The sequence below is a fragment of the Corapipo altera genome, unplaced genomic scaffold (assembly GCF_003945725.1).
Source record: "Corapipo altera isolate COAL_440 unplaced genomic scaffold, ASM394572v1 23, whole genome shotgun sequence".
NCBI classification, from domain to species: Eukaryota; Metazoa; Chordata; class Aves; order Passeriformes; family Pipridae; genus Corapipo; species Corapipo altera.
Window position 1 is genome coordinate 23,902,060 of NW_020884878.1, and position 21,186 is coordinate 23,923,245.

General features: G+C 36.3%; 1 long non-coding RNA gene across 1 annotated transcript; it reads left to right on the top strand.

The window, feature by feature from the left end:
* Window positions 1–274: 274 nt before the first annotated feature.
* On the top strand, window positions 275–20,362 carry LOC113944570. The gene is made up of 2 exons (XR_003526727.1): window positions 275–434; window positions 18,002–20,362. It is a non-coding gene; the product is annotated as an uncharacterized LOC113944570 (long non-coding RNA).
* Window positions 20,363–21,186: the final 824 nt, after the last annotated feature.

Here is a 21,186-nt window from a genome sequence, read left to right on the forward strand (position 1 = left end):
GTTGTTTCATTTTGCAGCTGAATTTGTTTTCCCTGGTCACACTTGAAATCTCCTTTTACTGGCACTGTTTTCCTCCCAATGAAATTGGTTTTAATCCTTAATTTCACTGGAAGTGCTAGCTCGTGCTCCTTTGAGTTCAATCTTACTTTATTTTCAGTCTATACTATAAAAAGCATGTTCAGAGGTAATTTGGCATAGATCCAAGTGAGCATGACTCAGTGAAATCACTGTAGGCTGCCTTGCAAATAAAAGAAGTATATCTTATACAGCAAGTGGAAGAAAGTTGTCTGGAATGGAAGCAAGAATGGTAACACTGATTTGAATAGTCTTTTGTGAAGGAAATAAAATGTACCTGATGGTGGTTAGTGAATGTGTACAGCCAGAATGACATTGCCATACATCAGAGTGGCACTTGCATTATCTAGAGTGGTCAGGTAAGAAGAACTTTCTTATGACAAAATTAGGAAAAGTTTCTTTAGTTTTTAATTCTGACCTTGACTAAATCACCCTACTTTTGGTCATACTGACTGCTACTAGCTATCCCATTTAGGAAGACCTCGTGAACTGAGCTAGAAATTATGAATTTTTAAGATTAATTAACAGAATATTTCAGTGGATGAGATGACGGTTGGTGTACCTCATAGTATAAGATTTTTCAATTGTAACAAGGCTCTTGATTAATTACTTTTTAATGGAAATATTCTATACAAAGCAAACTGAAGAAAGTTTTTTGAAGTGAAATACAGCAATATTGTAACAACTGCTTCTTATTGTTGTTCTTTCTGTATTGTTTGGGGTTTTTTTTGACCAATTCTAATACATATTTTCAAAGCGTTGCTATAGAATAGCAATAGCAACAATAGGTAAAATGATAAATAATTATTTTTCTTCTCCTCATCTTAGCTTGTTGGCTGGAAGTGACACCCTTTCTTTGTCACTATTCTGCTCTGTTTTTTGTTTCTTACAGAAACATGTCCATTCACTGACTTTCAGAAACTGAGTGCTCCAATTTACTACGGTAATGTACTAAAATTGCTGTGTTACTCTTCCGTTTCTTATTGATTCCATGTCCATAGCTAAGCATATATTTTTTTCCCCCTCCAAAACTACCACGTGAGATTTTGATTCTTTGAGGAAAGTATTTGTTTACTGGGTAAGAAATAGATAGCACTGAGATGCAAAACATCCTTAGTTTATTGTTTTTCACTACAGGTAAAACAGTTGAGTAAAACAACCACTTGGAAAGTCATAGTATTTATCTATGAAAATTTATAGGTCAGCATTTTGTTATGTTATAGTGACCATATACTTTGTGTGTGAATACTGACAGCCTTCCTCTAAAATGTATGTGGAGATACAATCAAAGTTATATGGGTTTAGACTACCTTATAATGATATGTTTGCATCTGTGCTGTATGGCTTTTGGTAAAAAAAAACCAAACACCAAAACTAAAAAACCCTAAAATATCTATCCTTGCACAAAATCTTCGCTTTGTGGTTTATGAATTTTAGGAACAAAAATTCTCTCAGTTTTTAGTAGAATTAAAATTATACAGGTGAATTTGAAAACTTGCATAACTATGTTGCTTTCACTGTAAAAAATGATCAAGAATGAAAGCCTTAGTAAAGTTCCCTCTGTTGGTGCATTTAGTTTTCTACAGCTGGCTATGGTTTGATCTTGTCTTGATTTCCAAGCAAACTTTTTTTCAGTGTTACCTTATAGGTAACTACTTGTGATATCCAAGTGTATTCACTAACTTTGCACATGTAACTCACAATCTGTTACTACTACCTCTTTCATAACACAGATACCTGAAGAAATATCTTTCCTATTAAACTAATGGAATAACTCAGAAGTAAGCTTTTCAATTAATTCATTTTCATTACATTTCTATCACTTCAGTATTATGAAAACATATTTTGTTGAGTTTTCATATGCACTGGCATCAGTGATGTCATTACTGACTTTATTTTTAATTACTGGAAGGTTTTATGTTTTATCTTTCATAATTTGCTCTGAAAAAACTTCAAAGTGTTTTCATAGGACCCTCTATAAACTTATTTGCTATTAACAAAACAGATAAATAAGTCCTTAAAATCAAATCTTTGCAATTCTTCCTAGAATATAAAAATACACATTTCTGCTAAGTGTGTGTTTTAGATTAGATATCTATTTAACTCATCATACACATCTGAGAAGTGCATTTCTTGCCATAGTGAAATTTTCTGCAGTTAGGAAGAGTTCCTAATTGCTTCTTATCTGTCCAGTGGTAGAGGTAAATGTGTTTGAAAATAGGCCATGATGTTAATTAAAAAAAGAAGGCCACTATTTAAAAAAAAATAAGTTATGTGAATAGTAGAGAAATTAAAATAATAAAACTGTGCTCGTGAGAAAAGTGTCTGAAAATATCCCATCTTAATTTTTAATTACAGTTTCTAAATAAAAGTTTGACTTTTTGTCATATAGTTCTGACTGAAATTAAGAAAGTCTTCCTGATAAAAATAATATTACATTTGAAAAGACACTGTGATTTCTTGATAATTTTTTTTGTCTGTTCCACTGTACTATCACTTCTCTATTGGAATAATACCTCTTTACCTAGGCTTGTGTTTACTAGGGTATACTAGGTGCTATGACGTAACTTCTACATTGTTGGGAATCTGGATGTACAGATCTGGATGCAAGAGCCAGCTAAGTTTGATTAGATATCTAAAATACAGTATAATAACATTGTTAATATAACACTGTTCTGGATTGTGGTTCAACTTTCAATGTCTGTCTTGAGAAAGAAGTTTACATGTTTTGATATCTGTTGGTTTCTAAACAGAAAGAGAGCTGTTATTGTGAAAAACAAACCCAAACCCAAACAAATGTTCCCTCAAGAAGCAGCTTCAGTCAAGAAATTCCAGTGAGAAGATTTGAGCATCCTGATGGGTTGTACCTTGCAAGTTAAATATGATTCTGTGTTTGCATTATGTTGTTTACTCACATAGCATTGTACTTCACTTTTCACTGTAGGTCTGAACATTACATTATCAAGATAGGGACCTAAGGTATTACATTGTTTTCTGAAAATGTAACACAATATTCATAGTATCCTTGTTTTATATAAATACTTTTGCTAATTACTGTTCATATTCAGCAGAAATTGAATAACACCGCAGATATAGCCAGTGCAAATGTGTAGGTTTACAAAAGTAAACAGTTGAGTAAATTCTCTGGGCAACTTGTCCCAATGTCTCAACACCCTCATTGTAAAAAATTTCTTTTATCCAGCATTAATCCATCCTCTTTCAGCTTAAAACCATTGCTCCTTCTCCTGTCACTACAGATCTTGGTAAAAGTCTTTCTCGATCTTCATTATAAGCTCCCTTTATATACTGGTCTGCCTGCAGCCTTCTCTTCACACTGAGAGATGTGGTGGGTCTCTGAGCCTCAGCCTTTTTTCGTAGGAGAGGTGTTCCAACACTCCTTTTGTGTTCCTCCTCTGGACCTGTCCTAAGCTGCATGCAGTACACAGGGTTGGGTCTTACAAATGCAGAGTGAAGGGAGAGAATCACCTCCCTTGACCTATCAGACACGCGTCATGGACTAAGCTTGTAAGACATTGGATTATTATACTGGCTCAGAACAACTCGGGGCGGGGGGAGGTGTGTGTGTGTAGGAACAGATGGAATTTCACGGAGGTGAGGTAATGCCTTGTCCCACACCCCAGCCACTTCAGCCTTGGAGGTGACCCTTGGAGCAGCTGTCAATCAAAGGCAGCCTGGAATCGTGCCCACACCATGCCCCCGGAGCCCCTAACCCAGCCTCTGACTGGCACACAGTGGCAGCACCACCCCTCAGCCCACCCAGGAGCCCCAGAGTGGCCAGTGGGCTGGGAGTCCCACCTGGGAGGGGATGCCACAGGGGGCCAAAGCATATAAAACCAGCAATAATGTACTCTCTGTCTTCGCTTGAGCCGTACCACCTGGCTACATGGAAGCTAGCCTCTCACGGGATGCCAGTGGTAGCTATGATCTTCTATTTTTCTATCTCCTTCTTTTCTCCTCTTAATCTCCTCTCTTAATATTTTGGGTATCTTGGGGCAGAATGGATTGGTTTTTGCTAGATTGTATTGGTTACCATGTGCTAAGTCAGTGCTTTGTGGAATGCTTTATATGGGTTGTATGTTACCCTTTAAACTTTTGCCAAGGTCCCTTATTTTTTCTAAAGTTTACCAATAAAAGTCCCTTCTGAAAAAATATGTATGGTTTTTCTCCTATGTGCTCTCTCTTAAGGTGTTAAAAGAATCAAAGGCTCTTCTAATATGTCCGGAGCGTGGATATTATCGGGGCCTTGCATATTTTTATAATAAAATTCCCTTGATGAGCTCACAACTTGAGACTTGGGGCCTTATAAACCTTCATGGAGATGCTTCACAGCATAGCCATGGAATGTGACACAGCAGTATGAGCCACTCATCAGTCAGTGATATAGGTGAGATAGCTAAACCTTGTGCTCTACCCATGAACTTCTGATATCACAAAGCTCTATACAGACTACTTTTTAAAGTCCTGTTTTCCTCTAAATTCAAGTAGCATTTCTCTTATTTGATCTATTCACCTAATTCCCTCTCCACTGTATCTTATCCTCTTATCCTCTGAGATTATTTATTTGTATATTTAGGACTCTAATAATGCAGATTTATGCTCTCTAGTGCTGAATTAAGATAGTTTTTAATTTAATTTTTTATTTATTTTTAAATGGATAAGGCTTCAAAAAACAATGTATTGATAGACAAGTAATATAAAAATGCACATAAAACTGATAAAAATACTACATTACCTTTCCTCTATATTAGTCAAAGGGCACTGCAGTATTAGTCCTAGATATATTTCCTTATACTAGTTATGATGAGTAATGACATAATGGTCCTGAGAAATTCTGTCTTTATGAGTTTGTTTTAAGCCATATATTTTAAAGTTTAAGTGATGATTTTATGCACATTGTATTTTAACGAAACTCAATAAAAATATTCCCCTCTTTGTAAATCATTCACTTATGCGATTTTCAATTTTTACTAATATAGCCCTCATTTACAGAAGGAACCATATGCTTGTACACACACTTTATAGAACTCTTTCAGGAAGTATCAGAAAGAATTTAAACAACAAAAAAGATATGTGCTCCAGACACATAAGTCAGCTTACTAGAAGACAAAATAATTCTATTTCATAAATCATTTCCTGAAAGTGGGAAATTTGGTATTGCTTCCACTTTATTTGAAAGTGATGACATAACAGGATCCACAGATTTGTTGATAAAGGATCTTTTTATTCATCTAACTGATTCAAACCAAGTTAATTCAAACAAAGTCAACAAAATAAGATCATCTGTGTTTATTCTCTAAAAAAAAGTCAGCATTTCTGAATAATAAAAGATCAAAGAGGAATGTTGCTATTTTGAGAAATGTAGAAAAATGTAGAAACAGCAAAACAGCTGTTTCTACTGTTCAGAAAGGAAAACTGTAATCTGGTAAATGTCAAGATAGAGAAGTTTTCAGAGTCAGAAGACAGTAAATAAGCTTCTGATTGGAAGGTTCAACTTAGTATCTTCACCACTAGGTAGAGACTGATGATATGGAATGACCATAAAAAATATTTACTATTTTTACAAGTGTTTTGTGCTAACAGGAAAGTGCAAATGTCTCATAGCATAATTCAGTTAGGCCAATCTTCCCCAAAAGACTGACTGCTACATGTATGAAAGAACTAGTGGAAAGTTGGTTAGGTACTCCAGTATGAAAATGTATCGAATAGCCCCCAAATTTGGATAGCATTTGTTATCAAAGCAGTGCTGTTAGAATTTGTAATGATGTTCTGCAGAAGCTCTGCTCACTTTTACTGACCAGCAGGCTGGCCAAATTAGCTGTCCCTCTCCTGGTATTTGTGCCATGTGGCAATGATGTGACCGACCTGTTAGCAGGCAGCATGCCATCCCAACAGATGGGTATGAATGCAACTAGCCAAGGATGTTTTCATTCTTTGTGCAACAGATGTACACGCCTATTAAAAATGTTGTTCCCTGCTGAGAGAATCAAAACAGCAGTTTGCCTTGAACCTCTTTTTTAGAGTTGGTAATATATGGCACCACTAACCCAGTTCTGAACTTGATTGACATGGAGTATCATGAAATACTGTGAGGAGAGAGCAGGGAGTTCAAAGTAGTCTCCTATACTGTCATTATTGAGTTCTTCAGGAATTTTAAATTTTTTTGATAGACATTATGCCAATAATACTTGACACAGAAGAAGCCATAGTGCTAATAGAATGCCCTCTATGGCTAACTGTATTGAATATGCAAGCTGTACCTAAAGAGCCTGTAAAAGTTGCACTTGCAGTATTTCCCTTCTGGGTGGAAATTAATTGCAGTCATTACTTTAATGATCAAAGCGCAAAGAGGGCAACAAAAGCATGCTCTTTCACTGTCTAAGTAACAGAATATATAATCCCACTAACAACCATATCTTTTTAACTAGTGTAATATACCAATAGAAATGGTATAATAGAAAACACAGACTGTTTTTCTCAGAATTATTTTAGCTTAACCAAAGAGACAATATACAGAATATTGGCTTTTCGGATAATTATTGTTATCTGGAAAACAAAACAGTTAAGAAACACTATTTCAGATTATTTCAGATGCTCATATTCCAACAAACCCATGACTTTCTGACAGTATTTAAAAGACTTCCATTGGTGCTATTATGAAGTTCCTTTGAAAGAATTTGCTGAGAAATGGGATGAAGTGAGACTGTCTGAATTGTGATACTCTATACCAATAAACCTCTGTCTTTAATCCAGGGAGGATAGCAATTCAAGGAGCACTACAGGGTTTTTAAGGGTTTTGGAGGAGGTCTTAGGAAGGGGGCTGTGATTGGGTACAGGCTCGGGGGCTCGGGAGGAAGGGAGTGGTCTGGGGACTTGGCTAGCTGTGGTGGGGAAAAAAAGGTGTTTTCCCTCTGGAGTTAAAAATAAATGGTAACCCCCAGAGGGGATTGTGTCCCTTGGGGTTGACCCAATCAGCGCTCCTGCAAAATTTAAACATATCACCCAGACCAGAAAAGAAGGTAGCAGTTGTGGTTGAAGACGAGAGTGGCCATGTTGTGAAAGCCACAAGCTGCAGGAACCTGGAACGGTGTTAGGCTGAGCCAGGTATCTGGGAGGAATTTCTCTCCTGTGAGCAGCAGCAGGAGACACTGAGAGAGGCGGCAGAGCTGCAGTGGACAGAGAACAGTGGCAAAGAGCCAGAAGGAGATAAGGAGTAGCAAACAGGCATTGCAGCCAAGGAGGGAAGACACAGAGATCTCTAATGGAGGGAGAGAGAGAGAGCGAAGACTAAATTCTATAGAGAGAGTTGGGGTAAGAACTGAACCAAACCCCCAGAAATCCCTTTGAAACCCCTCCTAGGAGGAGGGAGATGGACTCTGGTTTGAGAGGAGTCTTGGAGTGCAGCATGCGCCAGAAGAGAGAGGAGCTGAAAAGCTCAGACGTCCTGGAAAGCTGGACCAGGACAGCCAGAAGGAATGCGGAGGAGGGCCTTGTCCCCCCCCACTGTTGCTGCTAAGCTAGCAGCTGAGACAGAGCACAGGAGTTCTGATAGAACTCTTGAGGAAAAGACTTTTCAACTGAAAGCTGCCCGATACGTTCTGACTCAGGGGTGAATCCCCTGAGGAAAGGGACCATCACGAAGATGCCCTGCACTTTGTGGTATGACATTGTGACACGAGCTTGTCCTTGATATTGCAGTCCATGGAAGAGAGGAGGGGAGAGGAGACCCCCTTGTATGTAATGGAAGGAGATTCATCTACAAGAGTCCAGCTACAGCTGCTGCATGGAAGAAGAGAGGCTGCTGCTCTGAAAGTGGAAAGGATCTTTTTTTTTCCCTTCTAGACTTTTATTGGAGGGAGAAGAGATCTGATCCATTGTAAATGCTGATTTATTATAAGAGAGATAGTTAAGATTGTGTATATGATGTATTGTAATATTTATTTGTACAGTGATTGTAATATAATTCCCTTTCCCCCCATATTGAGTCTTGTGTCTGGAAAAGCCATCTCACACTGGGTTGAGATGTGGGAGGGGGGCTTGGACTCAGGAATTGGATTTTGGGGCTCTCAAACTACGACACTAGCCAACGGGGGAAACAGGAGAACAAACGACCAATGGGGTTAAGACAGGGGTAGGGGTTGGCTCAGTAAAGAAGACAGCATGGCGCTGTCCAGGGAGTTTTGGTTGGAAATTGGCCTAGGACGTATTTTTGTTTTACATGTAGTTCTTAATAGCAAATTTTCAACTGTGATTTTTTTTTTGCAACAAAAACTAGTTACTTTCCCTTAGGAAAAAGGAGATGGAAAAAACACCCTTAAAGCCAATTCCAAATTTCTTTCTAAATGGAAGTGTTATTACTAAGAGTGAAATAGCAAACATAATTATTCAATAACCTTACACTTTTTTTTTTAACTTTCTGAAGATACTTTGAACTTATACAATTGATTTACACACTTTGAATGTCACAGTTTTAGAGTTCTGTATCATCAGATTTTCTTGAGGAAAAACTGCCAGGTGAGTTGTGCATGGAGAACTAGTTTTAGCTATTAATAGCCAAATGGAAAAAATTGGTTCATAGCAATACTTGTCTGGTCCTCCATATAGAAACATTACAATGCTGTTTCTCAGATCCATTGGATACATGTAAATTATATGACTGTTTGCTGAACAAGTACAATTGAGGAAAAAATTATAAGCAAAGAAAATTATAAATCATAGGCCATAATTTAGTTTTGAAACTAATTTGAGGTACGTTTATTCTGGAAACTTTGCTTCTTTTGTTTGTTTGTGTGTTTATTGTTATTTATGTTTCCAATTATGTTTCTTCTGGACTTTACATGTCAGATATGACAGAAAAGACTTAATTGCTGAAGCTCAAGTGGGAACAGTCTTTTGTTCTTTTGCCAACTGAGAAAATTTCAGCAACATGCAATTTGGTAGTAGAGGTCACACACCAAATATACTGTTGCTTTTCTAGTGAGGGAGATGGCAGTTCAGGTAGCTATAGCCTTTCCAAGTTCTCAGAAAGAAATTTCCAGTGATTTGCTTTTATGTGGACAAAGGACGATTTGATATTATTGATAGTGATGCTGATGTTTTAGAGGGAACTATAGGTCAAAGTAGCAGACTGGATTTTTCTAATGTGTGGCGTATTTGAGGCGGAGTTGAACCCTGCATGCAGACATTGTTGAACATGTCTGAACAACATCAAAGCTTTTAATCAGGTAAATATTGCAATGAATCTTTTAATTTATATATGGTTTTCTCTGTGAACAAAATAATTTTATACATATTTGTATTTTGTTAACAAAGATCCATATTTCTTGGTTACTATAACTTCAAGCTCACAAATTTTAGGCAGCTCCTGATACTTTTCTAACTCTGAAGAAAGTTACAAACTTTCAGGTTCAGTGTTTGATTTGCAAAGAGAATGTGACTGAAGTAATGGTGCATTTGCATTTTTGAGTAGGTTAATGGAAAAGAAATGATGCGCTCTCCATCACAAGAAATGATTTATTACAGATTATATGATAAAGGGTTTAGAAATCAAATCAGTTATTGAGAGTTCTATGCTACCTATTTATTTCCAGTTAGACAAAGAGAAATTTACCAGTGGGGGATAAAAAAAAAGGTTAATAAGCTATTCACTCAACATTTTGGATGGAACATTTAAACGATAATACATCCCTGGAATACTATTCCAGGGATGCATTATAGTCATATGATCATAGACTGATTAAAAATCCATAATGGAGTATTTCTTTGCCAGGTATACACATAAAAAACCCCTCTTATCCTTGCAATTTGACTTTCATCCATTCAAACAATTTTGTTCATTAGATACTGGTGTGGAAGGTAATAGATCTAAAAGAATGAACCATATTTTCTGGTCCAGGACAGTTCATTATCCTAAAAACTCTTTCATTATATCCCTTATATTGTGAAGACAAGGGACATCCTGGTTATCATTTAGCCTGAGAGCAATGTACATGGTCACAGTAAATGATGAAAATGTCTGTAGGTGTATGTGTGCATGTAGTGGCACTTCTGTTTGCCCTTTTATTACAGCAGTGAAGCGTGACGAGTTGTGAGTGAACAAAATTAAAGCAGAGGAAAAATGGTTGAAATTCTTTTCCTCCCCATTTTTGTACCTTTCTGAAGAGGTTCGCTAATGGAAAATAGAAATTCTGATATTCAGTTCTCACTTCGAGATTTATGAGAAATATGAGGACTAGCTCCTAGACCCAGAAGAAAGAGACTGCTGGCTTGCTCCAACAGTTAATGAGATTCTGAAGCAGTATGCTTGAAATGTGATATGTTTTAAGCAGACGAGAAGAGGAGCTGGAATGCTCAAAAGCTGATTTGATTTTGTTTCTCCAGCTGACATAGTTAACCCAGTAGAATATACTTCCTTCCTCTGTAAACTTTGTCTGATTTCTGTCTGTTGACCGTTATCACTAAAACGATACTGTTATTAAAGGTATTAAATCATATTATTACAGCACGAGTTGAGAATGAAAGTAAATACCAGTAATACTCCTGCACTTGGCATCAGCATAATTTTCATAATATGTTCATGGGTCTTTGTAGAAGACCTTGAATTACATGAACTGCATACACTATGTACTAACGAGGGGTGCGTGGATGAAATCTGCCCCTAGGCAAATACATTTAATCATAGTGTAAACTCAACTATAATTGGGGAAGGAAAGGAAATGAAAAGAATTGGTATTATCTTCTGGCTTTCAGTTCTAGAGAGAAGCTGTAATATTCACAACTTGGATACTTACAGTAAACTGTGAAGGAGGAAGTGGGAGATCTCTGGTTGTTGCTATAGCACAGTATTCTTATCTAGAGCTTTAGTAAAGTAAATCCTTGCATAATCTCTAATACTTTTTTTCCTTTGCAGTCCATGCAAATTGAAACAAATATCGCCTGTTAGTATACATTAAATAAGGCACCTGTACCCCAAGCAAAAACATCAAGGCTGTTGTGCATTCATTCCTTATTCTTAAAAATACATGAAAAAATAACAGTATGAACAAACAAAAGACATGTAGAAGCACATTATTACAGAGCAAAAATAGTAGCATGAGGACAGAAGTTCACTTGTGTGAACTTGTATACGTCCATTAAAGTAAATGGAGTTGTCCTCATTAGCCTGTTCTGATATCTGACTAAAGACTTTGACAAACTCTCATCACTGTGGAAGTATTTCCTTTCCATTACCTTTTTTGACCTCCTACTCACTTTCTATCTTAGCTTAATATGCACAGCATGAAGTCTCTAAATTATACAAATAGACTTAAAAAACATTCCTAATAAACCACAAATTAGGTAATTTCTTGCTGATTCTTAATATAATTTTGTCAGAGGGGGACTTAGCGTTCCCACTAGTTTAAATGTCCCTTGACAAATTTGTAAGAATGTATGGTGTAGCACAAGGGCCATGAGTGTGATACATCCTAAGCCTCTCAGACACTCTTTACATCTGCATAATCTGCAGAACTGATCATGCAGTGCATATATGGACCTGTCTAGAACATAAAGAGATCTAAAGAAAGGCCCAATGTTTTTTTCCCCTCATACGAAATTTCTTTATGGAAATCTGGAATTCTTTATGCCTGAAATGCATAAATGTTGGATAACTATTTATAATTTTATATCATACTGTTAAACAATGGAAGGGGGAAAGGGGCAAAACCAAACTTGCCAGTGTAGAGTGATGGGATGGTGCACCAAAACTTGAGGAAAGAAGCACCAATGCATGCGGCGTCAGGAACAAACAAGAGGAGCTCAAAGCTTTAGCCCAGTGCCAGAGATTTGACATCATTTGCATAAGTGAAACCTGGTGGCTGGAGTGCTCTGTTGGATAGTTACAGGTTCTTCAGGAGGGATAAGCAGGGCAGAAGAGGTGGAGGGGTGGCACTGTATGTAATAGAAGGGTTAGAATGTATGAAGCTGAGTGAGCAACGCCACAGTCAAGAGCCTCTGGGTGAAAACCAAGGGGCAAACAAATAGTGTGGATGTCATTGTGGAAGTGTGCTATAGACCTCCCAACCAGGACGATGACATCAATGAATTATTCTTTGAGGAACTAAGGGACACTTCCAAGTCAACTGCCCTTGTCCTTACGGGGGACTTCAATTTACCAGAAATTAACGGGGAGTATCACACAGCTGGCACAATCTGGGTCAGAAGATACCTAAAAACCCTGGATGACAACTTTATGGAACAGGTCCTAAGGGAACCAACTTGGAAAGATGCTCTCCTTGATCTGCTGCTTGTCAACAGAGCAGATCTCGTGAGTGAAGTGGAAATTTGTGGCTGTCTTGGTCACAGTGACCATGAAGTGAGAAGCAAGTGAGATCATCTCAAATGTTTCGTTGCATTGGTGGTAGTGTTTCAATATGTTTCTGAAAGCCTTCTCAGGTACAGCACTCATGTAACAGGCTGCTGCTGATTTGTCCTCCTAGCAGGGAAGCACAGTTGGAGCACAAGATTTGTTTACCTGAATAACTTTCTTTTTCATTTTGTTCTTTGACATGCCTAACAAGATTCTCTTACAGGTCATAAGGGAGTGACTTCTGCTGAGAAAAAAAAAAAAGAACGCTGCATAATGGACAAAGGCAAACTAATTGAGCCCATTTTCTGAGTCACTTGTCCATCTTCAGATAACCCTGCTTCATGACTAGAGCATGTCATACACCTTGCTTAATCGTATAGGTCAAGTCTGTAAACCTTACTGTGAACTGCTGGTTGCTGGTGAAAAGATTAGGTGGCCAAGGTTTGGGATTTGGGATGTAAAATAGACTGTAATTAGACTAGATTAGGTATTTCAGATTTGTGTAGCCCAAGGCTGGTCTTACATCTACTTTGTCCTTATTGTCCTCTTAATTTCCTAGTACACTGCACAGATATGTTAATTTACTGCTCATGCTGAATGTAAGGTCACAGTGTCTCACTTTTGTCTGTACTTGAGTGCTTATCACCTATTCAAGAGTGCCGTTTCTATTTACCTTGTGTATTTGGTGATTGGTCCTCAGTAAGTCCCTCTGAAAGAATACTGATCAGGTTTTCTTTTTTCTCTAACAGCTGCTCAGTAATTTCACAAGATGTAATGTAAATGTATTCATGAAGTAAAGTGAGTCCCTCTCAGCTCATGTTGATTGTGCTCGAGGAGGTGTTCATAAGTCTGTTGAATGTATTCTGCTTTTTTTTTAAGCAAGAAGAATGCAAACAGAACACCATATAAAGAAAAGCTTGACCTTTTTTTTCTGTTTCTGAATCTCTTTCTCTCCTACACACAATATGCATGTTGATTCCAATGGAAGACATATGGCTAAATCCCCTGTACTATTTGAGTATTGCAAGAGGTGATTTTGTGAAACATCCATTTATGTTTAAGCCCAGTGCACTTTTCCTCCTTGACCATTATTTTTAGCAGGCATTCAGTAAGATCTGAAACACAGTCCAGATGTAGATCTCAGACACAGTCGAAGAGGGTTAGTTTTTTTTAATAAAATATTCTGTAAAAGCATTTCAGTTCTTATGTTCAGTGCTTGTGTGAGAAAATAAAACTGATGATCTAGAATTTTAAAATATACTTTATTTTTATAACTTATAAAATGACAAGTGAGAGAGAATGGCAGATGGACTATTTGGCTTAAAGTTCTAACAAAAATGGAAACAGAACATGACAATAATCAGGCAAATATCATTGCATCAGTGAAAGTTCACACAGCAGCTTGGTTTAAAAGTATTGAAAAAGTTACCTGGCTGATTTGCAAGCATTTCAAATCAGCAAGAATTAACAATTTCTGCTACAAAAGACACAGAATACTCTAAAACTTTGTCCAGTGAGGCTACCTGTGTGTGGATCAGGCCTGATTTCTTCTGTTGGTGATTTTCTGCTTTGCATGAAATAGTTACAGGATTTGTCGGACTAAGGAGACAGAATATGTAATGGTTCATGACTAGCATAATAGTACAGTGATTAGGGTACTTACCCAGGAGGAAGGATGCTCCTAAGGGAGCAGGGGTGGGTAGTGGTGGATAAAGGTGCAGGTTCCTCTTGGCTCTGTATGAAAAATGTGTTTTTTGAAAAATGGTTTAAAAAAACCCAGTTGAAGTTAATATTCTTGGCGTTTGAGAGGTAATTTTTGGGAAAAGTAAGTATCAGAAGTAGTGCATGCTCAGAGAAATTCATGGAACTCTTTTTTCCATGTATGAAATGTTCTTATCAGGAACCATTCTGCTCCACATTTCCTTGCAAGGTTAAATAACATTTTTCAGGAAAATACATCTCAAACTTCTAAATGCTAAACTATAGTACATAAATATTTCACCTGAGACTCAAATTTTGTCGAAAAAGATGCAGGAGGCGCAATATTCTAGAAAGTCCACCTATAACTGTCAGGATGTCTTACTATATCTTCAAAATAATTATTCTTCATTTTTAATTTACACAATTGAGAGTGAAAAAAATGAGTTTGTGTGCAATGCTGGTGTTAAAACCAAATGAATGCCTTTCAGGATAAGGATTGTTTGAAAGATAAACATCCCATGTTGCTGAGTGAAATAGAAAGTGATGCATGGCTATTTTTTCTCCCTTGTTCATGTCTTACACATTTTAAATTAAGCTAGGCAACATATATAGATTCTTTTTTAGTTACCATTATAATGTTTATGTTCAAATTAGACTCTAGCAATGTACATCAAATACATTCTTGACCATTTATTTACTATTTTCATATATCTTTAATCCATGGTATGTGTTTGTTTGCTACAATGTGATGGTAGTATTCTATTCTCTGCCAAGATGTTAAAATAAATATTTGAAAATAATGTTATGACTCATGTTGCTAAGGTTTACTTCCAAGATCATGCTAGCAGCTTCCCCTAGGAAATACCCTTTTTTAAAAAAAAGAAGAGAATTGAGTATCCAAGTAATTTTTAGGTCACATTCAGTGAATAACATTGACATTATTTAAAATGCTATCTACTTAGTCAATAACAAGGGAAAGAATAGGACAGGATGTTGCAGGTAGGAGACAGATTTACAAAAATGTGCCTGAAAGCAGAATGGAAGCATTACTGAATGATTTTCAAATGCTTAGCATTTTCAAGCTGTCATGTTCACATTTTCTGTATATTTTTCACACACGGAAAAATGTCTGAAGTTACATATTTTTCATATATGACAGTTGAACTGCTTTCAGAATAAATGCCCTGCACTAGTAGTTCTGCAGTTAATTAAAACTGCTAAAAATTACTATGTATTTTACAAATTAAATTTACAAAGCTTCACCTCAGTCTATCCTAGAATTTAATATTTTAAGGACAGACCTAATAGACATTTAAATGCTAGATTCCCCTAAGCCAAAATTTTCAAAATGGATTCTTCACTGTGGAGTTAAGAATTCTAAGTTTTCTGCAGAGAGCTTAGTGTTTCAGAGAGAAATGTAGTAACTGGTGATGTAGATGTTTAGGGAAGCAGATATTTAGTATGTAGTGTCTGATTTGAGTCTAGTAGCTATGGATATAAGTCCAGAGAGCTGATTTCTATGTTCCCAGGCCTGTTTATACATTTTACATGAAAATTTTTTCAGTGACATTTTGAAGTAACTGGAAGAAAACAGAACCCCCCTCTCCTATTTCTGTTCATTAATATGGAACCTTTAAGCAGAAAGTCATACCCATTCTCGCTGGTTGGGCTGAGCTTTGTTGCAGGTTAAGAAACTTTGACCAGTTTCAAATGGAAAGATAAAGATTTCCTGATTCCACCCAAACCAGGATACCTTGATGGCTCTGGCATTCTTGTGGAAGATGAGGATTTGCATGGTTCCAATAACAACACGAGAAAAGATGTCTCTAGTATTAGAAGGAGAAAGGAGGAGTAGAGTGGCCTGTATTCAGATTAAAAATGACCATGTTTAAAGAATGTCATGTATTGATCTCACTTTTTTGAGATTAGTAAAACGACAGTGCATTCCATTTTCTCTCAATAGAAGAAATCACAATTTCCCAGTCCTGTAGGACACTGCAGACACTCAGTGCTTCCAGCAGAAGAGAAGCAATCCACAAAGCTTTCCTTAGAGCTCTTTCTTTTTCCCTAGTAATCCTGAAGTCATTCCTTCTTGCTTTCAGTTTACCTTCATTCTCCTTCTTTAATAAGACTCCAAGATCTTACAATTTACTTAAAACATCAACCTGATGCTTGTTCCTCCCAGATGTTTCAAGCGTTTAAGTCAGAAACTGGTAGCACCTAGAGAGTTTATGAATTTGAGCTCAGTAGGGGTTTTGAGCCTGCATCACCGAACTTAGGGCCTGGAAACCTACCTGAGACCTTTTTTCTCCTATTTTTGTACTGAAAATATTTTCTGTTGATAATACATATATAAAAGCTAGTTAGTTCTAAAACAAATGGAACAAAAATCCTCTATTCTTTCACAATGATAGGTTATATGAGTGAAGATTAACTCTTGCACCTACTTTACTACATTCATACTTCTACCTTTGACTCTCTTTTCCCATTATAGTTTTCCACTCTACCAGGTGGGTAAAATTTTATATATAAATTTGGAATGAATACATTTTAATTAATATGATAGTGAATGAAAAGATTTATTGAATCCTGTATTAAAGAACAGCACAAAACAACATGACTGAAAGTATACTGAAATAAACATAATAAATTTTTAATCTCATTATTGCAGTACATTGTTTCTGAAATTTAAAAACTTTCTAGAATAAATTTCTATCAGATCCTTTTCCCTTTGTTCTTTAGATTTCTATCTGTTGGCTTATACCTGGCAGATATGCGTGTATGCACTCATAAGTGAGGAATAGAACAGGGTTGAAGGAGGTGGATTTAAAGCTGCAATCAATTAATCTGTTGCTAGGGAACTGTCAGCTGCCCACTCAAAAAATAGCAATCAGCTAGCTGGAATCAGCAGGATATAAAATGGAATTACAAAACATTCCAGTCCCCCCTCTTGTTTGGTTTTTCTTTTTTTTTTTTTCATTTTTACTTTACTAGTGCTTTTTTTTTTGATGGGGGAGGGAAGTTTGATAGTAAGGGTCAAAATATCATACATGTTTCACTTTTAATTGAGGCTCTTAATTAACTGGCAGCAGTAGTTTGGGCTTGTATTTGGCTATCTTTATCAGTGTTAACCAATATGAAGTAGAGTGCTGCAGCGTGTGGAAATATTTTACAGAAGAGCTCGTTTGACCACACCAGGTTAGCTTAATGTGGTCTGATCTGGAAATACACTGAAAATCATAAGCATTTTTATGGAATACCAGTTAATTAAAGCTTAATGAATTTCGGAGTGAGTTGTGGTTTGCAGAGATAAGAGATGACTCTGCCTGATACATATGGAAGCAGAAGATTTCATTTCACTGACTTAAGAGCTCACTCAAGTAAGTGAGGGATTGCAGACTTGAAACTGAATTTTCCCTACGAAGTTCAAATGTGATTTTTGACTCTGGGAAAGTATCTGTCACAGGTTGTTTCAGGCTTGTTTTGTTTGTTCTGGCAGAAAAGGTCTTGTTTTGAAATGACTTTCGCAGTGTGCTTTTACTTTGAAACTTTAGAGAAATGTTAGAGTAGGAGAACAGAGTTTCTTACTAATGATAGTTTCCACTGTTATTCTTTAAATGTACTGTTTCTGTAATCTTTGGTATTCGTAGTTTTTGATATTAATGTTAAAGACTAAAGTGAAGCACTATTAAAATTATGCACGAACTCCCTAAGTTTTTTGATGGTCATCTGAGGCAGAATAGACTGGTCCTTGCTGAACAGTGTTCTCACATGACTTCTAATTGCAGAGGATAAAAAGCTAGGCTAAAGTTTGAAACATTCTTCTAGTCCTATGATTTTGATTCTTACTTCCATTTCTAGATATGTTGATGTACTGGAGAGGCCAAAGGGAGCAAAAGAGAAGATGGCGGACTCGTTTGTGGTCATTCTCCTTTTCTGGAGATCGGGGGAACTACGTACTGGGCAGCCTCACCTGGATCCATGAGAAGGTGATGGAGCGAATAATCCTGGAAACCAATTCCAAATACAAAGGCAGGAAGGTTATCTGGAGTAGCTGACTTAGATTTACAAAGGTGATATCAAGCTTGACCAACTTTTCTGGCCATGGTTTTGAGGAGCCAGCTCTAACAGACCCTGTTCTGAGCAGGGAAATAAGAGTATATGATGACCAACCTCAGTGATGTATTGGAAATAATTAAGATCACAGTTTATTTCCCGATTGTATAAAGAGTCTTTTTTTTCGTTGGATACTAAGGAAAAGTTAAAATTCAACATCTTTTCGTTCAGTTGAACTGAATTTTCATTGTCTCTATTAACAGTAATTAGTTTTCCCTAATTTTGGCTTTCTTTTCAGACATTGCACAGGCAATGTCAGTGCAGACTTATTAAGAGAAAATAGAAGACAAATACTCCTCAGACACATGAATGGCTGAAAACATCAACTTCATTGCTATAGGAAAATAGCTTGTGTAGCAAAGAGGCTAATAATAATGTTGACAGATATGTTGGTGTAACCCTTATCTTCAGTGAAGCTTATGTAGTTGTTTTCCTACTTATCTCCTTTTTTCTAAGATCATTTTACTAGGATAAGATGTCTAAAATCAGATCTTTCTTTGTACATCCCTCAGTGAAATAAATTGACTTTGATTACTGACAAATAATGGAGAGTTTATTTTTGAGTGAGAACTGCAGCAACCTGTTTGATGAACTAGGAAATTCAAAGGTGCTCAGGAAGCAGGTGTGTACTAGTATTTTTAGAAAGGGTAGAACTTATATATTTCCCCTACACAAGAACTTTCAAACAAAATAAATAACAGTATTATTGAAAATCTGAAGCCCTCTGAACTTTGAGGGCTACATGGATTTCATGGTACCTGAGTGTGAATGCAGAATCACTTATGTATCTAGCTCAAAATCACTGATTTGGAAACTTACACAACATGAAGGCAAATAATTATCCATCACCTTCTGCATCCAATATAATGTATTACATTTATTACTTTATGCCATTACAGAGTAACTGACACTTTCAGCTCTATGAGCAAACTCTCTTTTATGTTGGCTGCAACATAAAAATATCAAGGTATCAGCAAATGACTTTTTACTTTACTTTTTTATAGTATATTAAATCCGCAGTTCTGACAGAGGAAGTTAAATATTAGTAGTTTGTTTGGGTTTTTTTAAAGTATAGGAGTAAGCACTGAACAAGTTTGTTCCAAGACCAGTACAAATGATGATGACCTCTTTTTATAGATCTGAATAATTTCCATCCTTACTGCAATAATGTTAATATTTGTTGGCAAGAGGGAGCACATATGGTAGTTAATATTGAGCTATGTACATGTTAAATGACTGGCAACTGGGTTCACGCTACTGGACCAGACAGCTGCAGCCAAACAGTTGTATGTAATGTCAAAGAGTTATATTAGTTTTTTTCCATATGAAAGTATTAATTTGATCCGCTCCCATCTTATTAACAGAATTTTCATGAACACTTGTAAGAACGTTATTTTTGAGAATATATTCTGCCTTTGAATTGGTAAGATGGGACAGAAAATTTAGTAGGAGAAGTTTTGATCTGAAGATGGAAAGACAGACATTATGATCTCAAAATACTTTCTTTTGGAAACCAGAGTAAAATAAGCATTTTCTGACAGTGTACCTATAGCTGTCTTCTGTGCAGCAAAGTATGTTATAAGTCAGATGATACTGCTCTTGACATTTTTAATGTTGAGGTGTGTAGATTTTTAAAACTATGAGATAGCATTATTGGACTGAAATTATTGGACTATATAACATTACATTTCATTTTCTCTAAAGTATTATAGCATATTTTCTGTAACTAGAAATAGACTCAGATGTCTAAAGGAAAAAGCCAAACAAAAACCAGTAGCAACAAGTTTTTTGGCCTTAGTATTTGAAAGAGAATTGAAATTATACTTCTGAGTGAAGGAGAAAATAATTGACAATATTCTGAACTCTTTAAGATTTCATGCGAGATATCATTACCAAAAGCTCCAGTTCTGGAAATGGGCAGCTGATAACTAAATTTACTCGTATATGTGGTATTTGAGTAATTTATCTGTAAAGGGGTGTTGACTGACGAAATGGTAAAAAAAAATCCCAGCACTCAAAACTTCAGAAAAGTGACCTGGAAATGGTGAACAAGAAACTACCAGCTTAAAGTCAAGGTGTTGTTTACTAGTGCCTATCAATTTAAGACCTAAACTATTAAAAAAAAAAAAAAAGACAATGAGAAAAGACAAGAAAAAAGGTAGATGTATCTTCTCTTTTGAGGTGAAAATGTGTTGCTGAATGGACATATGATAATTGTAAACAATTAGAACAAGGGAAGGTACATTTTTTGTGTTATAACTGTGCCTCCAGGGTGTCCCAGATAATTTTTTTGGTATTTAATGTCTGTGTAGTGTGCAATGAAACTATGGTCCATGAAGAACCCACATTAGGCATACAGGGAATCAAAATAAACAATATTTTTGAACGTGAAGAAATAAAAAAAGCCCTTTGAAAACTGTTGCTAATCCTTAAGCAGATTCTGAGATGAAAAACTGAGGCACGAAAGTCAGCAGTGGCAGTGGTGGTGACTGAATTGGTACTTTTAATTATTGTCTTCACCATAATGCAATTGCTCTTATCAAGCATTGTTCAAGGAATGTTGTTCTGGTTGTTTTTTTTGTCTGGCCTTAGTCAGTCTTCACAATCTGAAAAAGTTTTGTTTAGAAATCATCTCAATCTTCATCTGAACATGTAAGCTACTTTTCTCAAAAATATTATTTAGAAAGGATGTATTTTTAGTGACAGCTGCCAAACCTTTTTTTGATAATACACTTGCACTAAACCAGTTTCTATTTAATAGTACTTCAGCTGTGAATTTTATTGATTTGGTTTTGTGCAAATATACTGCAGAATTTGGACTTTTCTGTAAATGTAGAAAAATAAACTAACAGTTAATCTTATCTATCTTTCTTAAGGAGAAGTGACAAGGCTTAGGGGCTATTCTAGTATATTCAATACATTAAATAAAA